Source organism: Calidris pugnax, unplaced genomic scaffold (assembly GCF_001431845.1).
Source record: "Calidris pugnax isolate Ruff unplaced genomic scaffold, ASM143184v1 scaffold41, whole genome shotgun sequence".
Taxonomy (NCBI): Eukaryota; Metazoa; Chordata; class Aves; order Charadriiformes; family Scolopacidae; genus Calidris; species Calidris pugnax.
In genome coordinates, this window is record NW_015094509.1 from 7,924,775 (window position 1) to 7,937,490 (window position 12,716).

Genomic DNA, 12,716 nt, shown 5'->3' on the forward strand with positions numbered 1-12,716 from the left:
GGGGAGTGCCCGTCTGCGCCGTCACAGCCCCGTGACACGGGGAAAGGGGGGCTCAAAGCTGAGGGGGGCTGCTGGCACACATCCCAAATCTCTGCACTCTCCCTCTGCTTCACGCTTGAGGGAGGTGGAAGGGATAACACACACACACACACACGCACACCCCCCAGGAAAGCACACGGATTAGGCAAGGTGTTAACACATCCCCAGCACTGAGATAACGGCGGTGGGTCCCGGTGCCAAGCGGTGCAGTGCTCACTAACCACCCATCCCCGCTGACTCACCACACCGCCAGCCACCCAAATCCCGACACCCAGTTGAGAAAGGTGAAGGCTTTGACTGGGTTTTTGTCTCGTTAACTCTAATAGGGCGGGCTGGAGACCTGCCTCCTTTTTTACAGCCTAATTTTGTTCAGGGAGAGGCCAGAGGGTGGCTGTAACGACATCTCGCCTGATGATAAAAGGGTTGGTTTTCTTTTGAATCATAGAATCATAGGATGGTTAGAGTTGGAAAGGACCTTAAAGATCATCCAGTTCCAACCCCCCTGCCCTGGGCAGGGACACCTCCCACCAGACCAGGTTGCTCCAAGCCCCCTCCAGCCTGGCCTTGAACCCCTCCAGGGATGGGGCAGCCACAGCTTCTCTGGGAAACCTGTTCCTGTGTCTCACCACCCTCACAGCAAAGAATTTCTTTCTGGTATCTAATCTAAATCTCTCCTCTTCCAATTTAAAACTGTTACTCCTTGTCCTATCACTGCACTTCCTGACAAAGAGTCCCTCCCCAGCTCTCCTGTAGCTCCCTTCAGATATTGGAAGGCTGCTATAAGGTCTCCCCGGAGCCTTCTCTTCTCCAGGCTGAACAACCCCAGCTCTCTCAGTCTGTCTTCACAGGAGAGGTGCTCCATCCCTCTGATCATCTTTGTGGTCCTCCTCTGGACCCGTTCCAACAGGTCCATGTCCTTCCTGTGTTGAGGACTCCAAAGCTGGACACAGTGCTCCAGGTGGGGTCTCAGGACCGCAGAGCAGAGGGGTGGAATCACCTCCCGCGACCTGCTGGCCATACTTCTCTTTCCACTTCTCTTCTCTTTGCCAAACACGTATCCAGATAGACCTATCTGCTCTCCTCCTGGTGTGCCCGTGCACCCCATGCACATGCGAACAGAGTTTGCTAGCAAAGCAAAAATCAAAAGCAGTACTTTACGGCCGGGCAGGGTAATGGGGCATTACAGGAGAGAGTTCAGCAGTTTTGTTCAAAAACCAAACAAGCTCTTCAGGTTTCTGGAAGGCAGGGATGGGGGCAACAGAGAGGACGGCAGCGGTGCGTAGCAGGCAGCGGTGCTCCCTGCCTGCGCTGCCGCGTGAGGCACCGGTCACACCTCCCACGGAGAGCAAATGGGGAAAATAATGGCATTTCAGACAAGAGAGAGAAGAACTAAGGAGCAAGAAAAGCCCTTGTGCCGAGAGACATTTGAAAAAAACAAAAACTGTGAACGATCTTCTATCCCAGAGTAAATTATGTAAAGGGGCTCGATTAAACTATCCATCATTTCCCATTTTTGATATTTAATTTAAAAAGAACAGTTAGTTTCTCAGAGTTGGCTCTTTGAGATGAGTTGGCCATATGCGCTCTGCTCCTGGAGCGTATGTGCCTCTGCTACAAATGTCCAACTCTGCTAAGAAATACCGTAGTGTCCTCCCACCATAGAAAACTCTTCCCTTTTTTCTTTTAAATAATTGATCTTGAATAATTTGGGGCTTGGGGGAGTTTTGTTTGACTTCGAAGAAGCTGTCCCTGTGGAAGGCAGCCAACCGATGCTCCAGGTGAGGTTGGGAGATGCTCTCATGCAGAAAGACTGCCTGAACAACCTGGCCATGCACCTGAAGGTTCAACTGCAAGGTTCAAGAGATGTGGATAGCTGAACTGCCTGGGCTGGCCTTGTCCTGTTAAGATCACACATGTGGACTCTCATCTGAATTTCCTACTTGCTAAAAGAAGAGGAGGATGATATATGCTGGAGACCAGAGGCGTATGGAGCACAGAGACATGTCTGAGAGGAGGTCTCAGGCTCGTGGCTTATCTGAAGCAAAGGACGTGAGTTTAATTCTGTATCAAACAGAAATTTGACCTCACATTCAATTTTCAGTTTGAACAGTCAAAATTGGAGGGTTTTTGTTGTCCAGGGATCTGAAACCCCCAACATGGGCACTGGACTAGAACATTTTCTGAGAAGTCACTGGTTCACAACAGACTGCTTCCTGACACGGGGGGTGTTGTCAGCTCTTGTTGAGTCCCAAGGCACCAGGTTTCCTGGGACAAGAGCTGCCATTATCAACACCATCCTAAAAGCTGAAGGGATGGGGTCCTTCAAATCTGGGAAAGGGCTTTTTTCTTGCTCTCTTACGAATAAGCCTTACCCTTGGGCACACACTAACATTTGTGCTAGTTTGTTCCCTCTTGAGTCCAAAAGTAACAACAGATGATCCAGATGTGAGCCAGGAGGGGTGGAAAGTAAGAATGCCTGAACCATGAGGACAACATCTGGTCCTTTCTGTCTGCCTTTTCCAGTGCTGGAGGAAGAGGTGCACGTGTCTGCCTGAGCAGTATCAGCTGAGCAGTGGGTGTCCTCCCTGCTGTAGATGAGCAATTGGTGGCTGGGGAAAGGCTGCTCTTGAGCCTGCAAAGACCTCAGTGAGAAAGGGCAGAATGTAGAATTAGAAGAAACCGAGGGAAACAGTCTTGTCACCCGTAGGACCCTAAATGAGAGCGGTACTCAAGGTGAATGAGGGTGAATGAAGCCACAGCAGGAAAAAGTCTTGAAATTGCATGCTTTACATTCACAGAGCCTGGATTCCCTTTTCCTAGCTGAGATTTAGGGAAACACTGGGAGAATTCCATGTGCTGCATTAGAATGGAATAGTTTTTGTGGCAAGTGTATGTGCCAACACGATCGTAGGATAATTCACATCAGAACGATCTCAAGGGGTCTCTAGTCCAACCAAAGAGAGGACTAGGGGAAGAGGTTTTTACTTATACCCAGGACATAAGGACGTGGTAAATTATTTAATCAGCTCCTCTGTGCCTCTGAAACACCATCAGACACAGTAAGAGTGTTAACAACTGAGCAAGAGCAGTTATTCAAGGGAAGCTGTTGATGCCAGGGTCACCCAGGGCCACGAATCTCAGCTGTGGGACTCTCCGTCCCATGTGCAGAACCACAGAGGTAGCCCACGCTGGCAACCGAAGCGCTGAGGTCTTTGGTATCCACAAAAGGTTTGTCACGTTGCTCAACGTACAGTCAGACAACCAGCAAGGCAATAATAGATACCGTTTGTGCTTACTTTTGCTCAGCGTGATATGGGTTAAAGCACAGCAGCAACTAACTTAAACAAAATAAATAATTTAAAAAAAAAAAAAAAAAAAGGAAGGTGTGACTGCTATGGCTTCGCTGCTTTCAAAATCACAAGTTGTGCAATAACCAAGGAGTCAATACCCGGGTAGGACACATCTCCCAGTTCCGTTTTACAGCCATGACTGTGGAAATGGGACTCAGGCAGCACCGTGTTCCCCCCTGGAGGAGGCTGAGGCTTCTGTGTGAGGCATTAGGACAAAAAAAGATTCAGATCTCAAGGTAGAGAGGGGGCGTCGAGAAGCACCGATGCAGAAATAAATATGGGCAAGCCCCCAAATAATGTCTGTCCTGCCAGTGCGGACCCACAGCCCTGAGGCAGTCGGTGACAGGAAAAGGGCAAAATCCCAGCGAGACCCAGGCAGGTGCCAAAGCCAAGAGGTCACCAGAACAGAAGGAAGAGGTGGGTCTGTGCTGCCCATGGTCATTGTCCACATGCCAGCACCCTTTTGTAGACAGTCAGGGAAAGCTGCTTGAGCCCATCTTAGTTTTCTCTGCCATGCTACTCTTTTTCCTCTTTTGAGTAGAAGAAGTTCCACCCAAACATGAGGAGGAACTTCTTTACTGTGAGAGTGGTAGAGCACTGGAACAGGCTGCCCAGAGAGGTGGTGGAATCTCCTTCTCTGGAGACATTCAGAAACCGCCTGGACAAGTTCCTGTGCAACCTGCTGTAGGTAGACCCACTCTGGCGGGGGGTTGGACTAGATGATCTCCAGAGGTCCCTTCCAACCCTGTATGATTCTATGATTCTATGATTTCTCATCAGGAAGCTTGTTTCTACCTACAGTTCTCCAGATGGGTCTCTAACAGTTTTCCCTCTCATGATGGAGCTTCGTAATCTGCTCTCAAAGCTTTAGTAACCTCCCTCTCCAGGAGCTAGAAAGGGGAAATGAGGCTTATACACACCTGTGTCTGTCCTTTGGTCAGGAGTGTCTGAAACCGCTTTTGCCTCAGAGTTCTTCACATCCTTGTGTTGATTCAAGTGTCACCTCTTTAGGGAGTGTTTTATCTTGCTTATCTTCTGTTTCTCTTCCTGGTCAGCTACAACGTTTCCTGAGAAGTCTCTTCTTATGGAGCCTGACTTCCAGTCCCACACCCCTCTCCAGAGGCAGCTTCCACAGTCAACATCCATTCCTGTTGTTTCATGGTCAGCTTTCAGCATTACACTCAGAAGTCAAGGCAGCCATCAGGCACATCTGATGGGCTGGTCGGGCTCTCTGCTTCTCACAGACACAGCCTTGCTCCCTTGACCACCCCAACCACCCTCTCACCACCCTCTGCAGAAGCCAGCTTTGCATCCAAGCATACATGGGCCAACTGGCCACAGTAGGTCAGGTCTGAAAGGACTGGACCACCCATACCATCATGCACAGCTATAAGGAAAATCAGCTGTAGCCATGACTAAAGCTCCAAAACCCAACAGAATGGAAGGGATAGTAAGCTACGTAACCAAGAGGGAGCCAAACTGCCAGGCATCAGGATGAGAACTGTTGGGGCTCTTCCACCATGCAGCAGCTGGTATGAAGCAGCTGACCAGCGTCCAAGATAACTGAGCCACCTAGAGCTCAGGTCTTACCCAGAATGACAATCCCTTGAGGTTTAAAGATGTAATTATGTGGGACTGTCACTTATGAAAGATCACCTTTGGTGTCAATCCATTAATCTCCTCTGCTGAGTCACAGGAGTTCAAATAAATTGGACTGGACTACTGGATCGCCCACTGAAAATCTTTGCTCCTTCTATTTAGCTTTAACACCCAAGTTAACTTCCCCTCTCCAATTTAAAACTTTCCAAAGTTTATGGACTTAAAACTAGTGCCTCCTGGATAACACAATTTTGACTTTCAGATGTCTGTGCTTATTGTGCTTAAAGGCGAAGATCATTTTGTAATGTAATTTCCCCAAGGGACACAATCTGAAACCATTAAATGCTTTTCACAATTAGATTTTGAGCTGAACTTCTTTTCTTTTCTTCTTTTTTTTACCCTCCTCACCCTGAAGGAAAATTTTTCTAACTCTAGAAAATATAAGAAAAATCTCCACTCTTGCAAATGAGAAAAAACATTGCAACCACATTTAAAAATACTGAAGCCAAAAGAATTGAAACTTTTAATAATGGATAAATGAAAGTCATTGCAATCATAAGGAAGATCTGTATCACGCTGGCTGCAAACTTCAAGTCACTCTTGCATGAAGACATCCTTGAAAGAGTTATTCAGCATCAATATATACCTGACAATAAGGATTTTTGTTTTATTTAGGAAGAAGCAGGTGTACCAAAATCCATTTGAAATCCTATTTCTTACAATAATTTGGTAGTTCTGATAGGGTCTGATCTGCTTTCACTAAGATAAGACCTGTTCAGGAGCAGCTATCAAGGCAACGCACGCACAGGACATATGCCATATTGCACTAAAAATACATTTGCCTTGACTTCGACAATGAGACAAAAAGTTCAATGGTATTCTTCCATATTTTTTGCTGTATATTAAAATTTTTCTTAAGAAAATAATTTTTTAAAGCTAATTAACAGCACATCCTTTGTGTAGGACTATCATAGAATCACAGAATCATCTAGGTTGGAAGGGACCTTTACGACCCTTGAGTCCAACCATTGACTAACACTGCCAAAACCACTATCTTCTATTCTTAGTGTCAATAATACATCTGTGCATTTTGACTCTGTGTGTTTGTAGTGTTTCAGAGACTCACGTTTGCCCCCAGGCTGGTGTGTGTGCACACAGAGAACTCGTGCTACACGTGTTCAGCTCTGGAGCATCTCTGTCTTACCATAGGCTGGAAAACAGGATCAACACAAAGTAAATGTGCTGTGAACGAATCTCCAGCAGAATAATGGGAAAAGTGAAAATCTGAGCTGTGGATCACTTCCAAATCCCTACTGAGGTAGGCAATTTGATTTTCAAAGGTGCTTGACATCTGTAGCCTCTCTTAAAAGGAATAAAAGGGGAGTGGGGAGAAGAACAGATCTCTATAAATGCAGAGGTGGGAATTTCTGTCTCCTATCTCCATTTTCCTATTCTGCTACCAGTCTGGCACACTCCAGGGTAACATACTCCTTTTTTATGGGAATAAGATTTCCATGTCCTGTGACCTAGGATCCAGCCACTGTTGAGCCACTGAGCCTACAGGAGAGATGGGGAGGGACTCTTTGTCAGGAAGTGTATTGACAGGACAAGGGGTAATGGTTTTAAACTGGAAAAGGAGAGCAGAAAGAAATTCTTTGCTGTGAGGGTGGTGAGACACTGGAACAGGTTGCCCAGAGAAGCTGTGGCTGCCCCATCCCTGGAGGGGTTCAAGGCCAGGCTGGATGGGGCTCTGAGCAACCTGGTCTGGTGAGAGGTGTCCCTGCCCATGGCAGGAGGGTTGGAACTAGATGGTCTTTAAGATCCCTTCCAACTCTAACCATTCTGTGATTCTATGATGTTCAAAACGGAGCTGAAAGGGGCTGAGGCAGTTTGCATTGGAGGCCTTGGAGGATAGCAGCTGTCAAAGCAGCCTGGTAGAAGCTAAGGGAAGAGAAGAGCAGCAAGATGAAAAATATAAAAATCTGCTTTTTTGACCTTCTAAACCAATGTACAGATGAGATAGCACATCAGTGGGGCACACCTGTGCACTGAGTGACAGCCTGCTGTGGCCAGAACAGCAGCTGCCAGTGCTGCCTGCTATAAACAGGAGAGGATCAGAGATACCCCCCTCACTCTCCATCTCTCAGGAGAAGCTGGGGATGCACGTACCCACGTTCAGTCACCTGCTTCAGCACTGCTTGGTGTCCTGTGGAGAACAAAAAGCCATCACAACGGGGATTTAAGAACGCTAATAACCTGAATTTGCACCTTCACTTGGAGCCCATGCTTCTGTAGGTTTAAGCCCTGAAACTAGGACAATTGTTGTGATACGGATTGAATAAGCCTCGACCTCTTGTGGTTAAATGCTTAGAGCAGCAAATATTTAGTATTAAGCCAGCCAGGATCCACTTCCTCTAATTAAAACGTTTTCACCCTGGTGCTGTTTCATCACATCCCACCACATGAAAAATGTATTTCTTTAGTTCAGTGCCGCTCCCAAAAGTGATCCCATTGAGCTGGAAGACTACAACCCCCCTGGACTGTAAAATCAATCAGAGACCACCTTCCAAGGGGCAGCCAATGGCACAAGCTCCACAGCGTGCCAGGGAGCAGTAAAGTTCCTCGGCTGAGGACTGACAGTACCTACATGGGAGGAAAATGAAAGCAGGTCTATTTAATTCTCTAACTTACCACTTGCCTTCCAACTGTAAAAGCTCCAGCAGGTTTGGGTGGTTTTTTTTTTTTTCTTTTTTTTTTTTCCTTAGCTTTACTATTGTCGCCGCTATAAAACCTGTACTTGGGATTGGAATTGAACGTATTAAACTTCTTCATACAGCTCAGGAGCTTACAGCCTTTCTTTAGCACCTCTTCATGAAAGTCCTGCCAAGTCAGTGATTACCAGGGGGACAGAGAGACAAGGTGTTTTTACAATTCCTTTTGATTGCTGATGTCCTAGTGCCTGCAGCGATGAGGAGTACCCTTAGCTGGCTGTATTACTCTACCAGACACCACCAGATTAGATCATGGGAAGCAAAAATAATACCATTTAGATACAGGATATTGCATAAGGAACAGCTAACGCTGCAAGCCTCCGAATTTATGGTGCCTGATTTCCTGTAGCTTCCTCTGCTGTGGAGTCTACAGTGTCTAGAAGTGCAGCCTGGGCACGCTGCAGCCTCCCTCTCTCTGAGGGCACCAATTCCTTCTTCTTTGCCTTAGAAATTGCACGAAATGGCAGTTCTGCAGCTTTGACAAAGGTGGTCGGGGTTAGTCACACAGCTAAAGCATCATTTTTGGAAGAGAAAAAGTGAACCAACCTCATTGACTCAGGAAATTTATGTAGTTATCATAGCACTTTCAGTGGTGTTTTCCAGCTACTTAAAAAAAACCCAAAAACAAAAACATCCAACCAAAAAACAAACACCACAGGAGGAAATTCCCACAGAAATTGAGAGGAATTTTTCTGTAAACTTCATCTGTTCGTTTCATTGCAGCCAGGATTTCACCTCTGATTTCTGCCCTATGTTGTACAAACTGAAGATGAAAGAGGGTTGTAACTCGCCCTCCAACTCATACACTGCCAGGTTTATAGGAATTAAAACAGATCTTGGCTACCAAAAGCTGACTGAGCTACAATATTTGAAGATAAATGAACCAGCAAGTCAAAAGTACCTACCAAGAAGCAACTGAGGAGAACAAAGCTACTTAATACTTGGGAAGAGCGATGCGACGTAGACAAAAGACATGTAAAAGCGAAGGATTACAGCCACAAGCTGAAAATAATGGCCTGGGTAAGGGGGGAATGCAGGGTGAGGAGAGCAAAATCGTGGGGCCAAGCACTAGGAGGACATGAGGGATGCTCTTTAGATGGAAATGGAGATGATGGAGATGGAGAAACCACCAACTCTGGGACTGGCCCTGGCTGGCCAGAACTTAAGTTGTGCATTAACCAGCCTACAACCTTCTTCTCCCTTATGCCTTTCATGAGATGCACTTGCTATTTTCTTTGAAACGTTCTTTAAAAACCTGATTTTAAGGACTTAGGGCAGAGTCCCCACTTTCCTACTGTATTTATTATGCTGACTACAATACAAAAATAATTTTTACAGGAGTCTCTAAGTGCTGGTGCAATACACAATAGTAAGCCAAAAGGGAGACAGGAGACATAGCAGACAAAAATCATTCTCTCTGCCAGAGTTCTGGCTAAATTGAGTTACTTTCAAGAACTCAAGGAACATAAGAGTAGAAAGAGCAAAATATAACGAGGGTGCAAAGCTGAGTTTTGGGCAAGGGGTGAGGAAAATATCTGTTCAGTCATATAGAGAAAACTCAGGAGGAGTTAAGCTGCAACATGGACTCTGAATGAGAAAGCTGTGGCAGCCCTGTGCCACGCTAACACACCACCACAGAGAGCTGCATTCAAACCCGAGATTATGCGTCTTCTGTGCATTTGTTTACAAAATTATTTAAAATAACGTTTACCCCCAAAATATAGTGCCCTGTAAATGTAATGAAAACAAGCTTCTTCCCCAATGCATCGCAGTATCACTTGTTACAAGTATCTAAATGCCTTATTTTTGATCCTACAGTGTATGTGATCCGCTGCAAAACCTTGTGTTTTGATCAATTTTTTTCCTCACAAAATGGAAAAAAGATTTAAACCCTAGCTAAATGCCTAGTATGAAAATAAAATTTTATTCTAAATTTAAAGCTGAAGTAAATTATATTTTCACTTACAAATGAAGATAGCCTAAGCATACCGTGAAGGCCAAATTTGCTTTTTGTTTCTCTAGACACCAACAACTGGGCTTCAAGGACCAGTACTGGCTAAATGCATTTAAGAAACCCCACCTATCAAAAACAGATATTCAAAGCTTCCAAAAATGTTTATTTCACTGTTCAACCTTTTTTATCCTGTTCGGGAAACGACGCAGACAGTGGCTTTTAAATCAAAGTTCCTTTCTGTTTGCGCGCCCGCAACAGCGTAGCACAAGGCAATATTTGAACAAGAGAATTTGCAATGAATCAATGGAAACCTCCTGGCAATGTTCCAGTTGGTCCCAACATCTTGTAAAACTTTGGCTTCCAAAACCCAAGCCAGCCACGCTCGATCCGTTCCCTTATGAAGAAGTGACGTGTGCTCTGTGTTGAAGAAGATAATTTTAAAGACTTATAAGGAAGATGCGATGATAAAAGGTTGCTGGCATGAGCTCGGGACGTTCATGTTACGAGTGATGAAGACGCGTCGGTGAGTTATGCAAGTTATCTGAAACAAGTGCCAAAAACCCTTTTACCAAATCATCACACACTCTACATAACACTTAGCTCACTACAACCTTTTTCATATATACATCTCCCAGCCTCACACAAAGGAGAAAGTAAAAGCTATTTTAGAAGTAATTTAGGAAGCTTAAAAACCAGCCAGTCACTGTGAAATTTATTAGCATCTTTTCTAAGCCTCACTTCAACTGCCAGTTTATTGAAAAGTGTTATTCTAGTAAAATCCTTAAAAGGAATGTCTCGAGGCTTTCAATGACTACAAAGGACACTTGTAAAGTTAGCTGTTCTCATTAGTATACAGAGGCTCGGATTTGGGGAGGGCGGCAGAAGGGGGGGGAAAAGGGGAGACGCAGAATCGATGCATTAATTATCAGTGGTGAAAAATTGGCCTCAGCCACGCCAGCTTTCAGAATTTCAGCTGACAGCCCCACGCACACTTTTCACCGTAGTTGTGTAACAACTCGGGCTCCATCAACTGTGCTCAGTTTTCAGCTTGTTTCCTCCAGCTCTTTTAGTAAAAATAATTAAACTACTCACTGGCAGAGCAAATACCTATCTGCCCAAGCATCTAAAGGACAAATACGAGAACAACTCGTTTTTTAGTTGTTGGCTAGCGGTTACATTGGAAGCTAAGTTTTCCTTTTACATTCTACTGAACTTTTTTTTTCCTGCATTAAGAAAGAAACACGAAAATTTCAAATAAAAATTCCTTTGAAGTAAGAACAACCTACACATTACATTATTGTATTAGAGGATAAGAACTAATGGCAGATCCGAATCCTTTCCAAGTTGTGCAAAATGCCACAAAAAGCAGCATAAGTTATGAGAAAAAGGACTTCAGATGTTAGTAATTAAGGAGGTTCTAAAATGTGTTAAACTTCTTCCTTTGCATTTTACATGCTTTGATATGGAAAAACTGCATTCTACTTATAAATTAATCAAGATAAAGCTAATAATAACATCACATGCTGTTCCTAGCGCACGAGGAATTCAGTGAGACATTACAAAAACCTTCAGCATCAGTTTCTATCAGTAGCTGGTAGCAAAGAAAGAAATCTAAAATATTTCATGGATTTAATGTATTCTTGAAAGAACTAATCGCACAAGTAAACGTAGCTGCTCAAATTGCTCTCTTGGACAAAGGCAAACATCTTCCATTTTCTTTCATGTGGGATTGCTACCTTCTTCAAAGGAGAAGCTTTTACCTCAAATTGAGTGGGGGCTGGGAGATTGTTATGCTACAGTCTGTCTGATGTGTTCAGTTCTGATCTTGAAGCTCATTCTTTGACTCCTAAAAACCTAACAGAGGATTTACCAAGGAAGCTATGCAGAATAGGTGTCGGAACTTAATCATCACCGGCAGCAAATTCTATGCATTATATTTTTTTTTTTTTAAATTATTGCCTAGACCTATCTTCCCTCCTTTCTAGTCTTTTTTTTTTTTTTTCTCCCTGGAGTTAAAAAACCAAACCCAAACAAGCGACCAACACAAGCTCCATTCCTTCCCCAATAGAAGATACCTAATTTTGCTTTGGGTATGATTTGACGTATAAATTCCAACAGCCACATTCTGGGCTGCTCCAAGGGGCGTCTCACAGCTTTACCAATGAACGCTGCTGCCAGACAAAGGGGCTCAGTTGCATCTCCCTGCATTAATAACCGGTGTCCCACTGCATCACACGATGCGGATTGTTGGGGGGATTTTTTTTGTTTTGTTTTCATTTGTGTGTGTGTGTGCGCGCCAGTGTCTGCAAAATGGAGATTCTCACAACTGAAAGAAGATCAAGGGGAACGTGCCTCCCAGAGCATCACCCCCAGAGTTTTGTTCTCGGCAACCAAAATTCACTTCCCCTTCACAATGAGACACGGACCCTCCAAAATAAAAACAAGACCACGTTTATTCAATACAGACAGGTTCATTAAGACAGTTAAGTCCTGCAAATCAGGAACACATTTCAAACACTCCGGTACGAAGCGCATATATTTAAAATCAACAGCTGCATCTTGTGGCCGAGCCATTGAGTTTGTCGGGGAAGGGTGGATTTCAGGGATTTTTTTTTTTTCTTTTTGGTAGAAAAAAAAACTTGTTTCAGCTACCTTCTGTGAACAATGCGTCTCAGGCTCCATTCACTCCTCAGGCTTTTACAATTCTAAGTCCAGCTGCCTTCCAGCTTTGATATTCACATTTGTTTTGTTTAAACTGCTTCATACAGTCACAACAACGGGAGGAAAAAAAAAAAAATAATAAACGTTGAAATAATAATAATAATAAAAAAAAATCCCACAAAACAAACAAACAAAAAACCAAAACAAAAAACCCCCAAAGCAGCCCGGGAGGGGAAGGGAAACACCTCCCGCCGGGGTCAGCGAGAATTATTGCAAATGGCTCCTGGGAGACGGAGCCCGGCGGCGGAGGGACCGGCGGCGGGGGGCGGTGGGGGGGTCGGC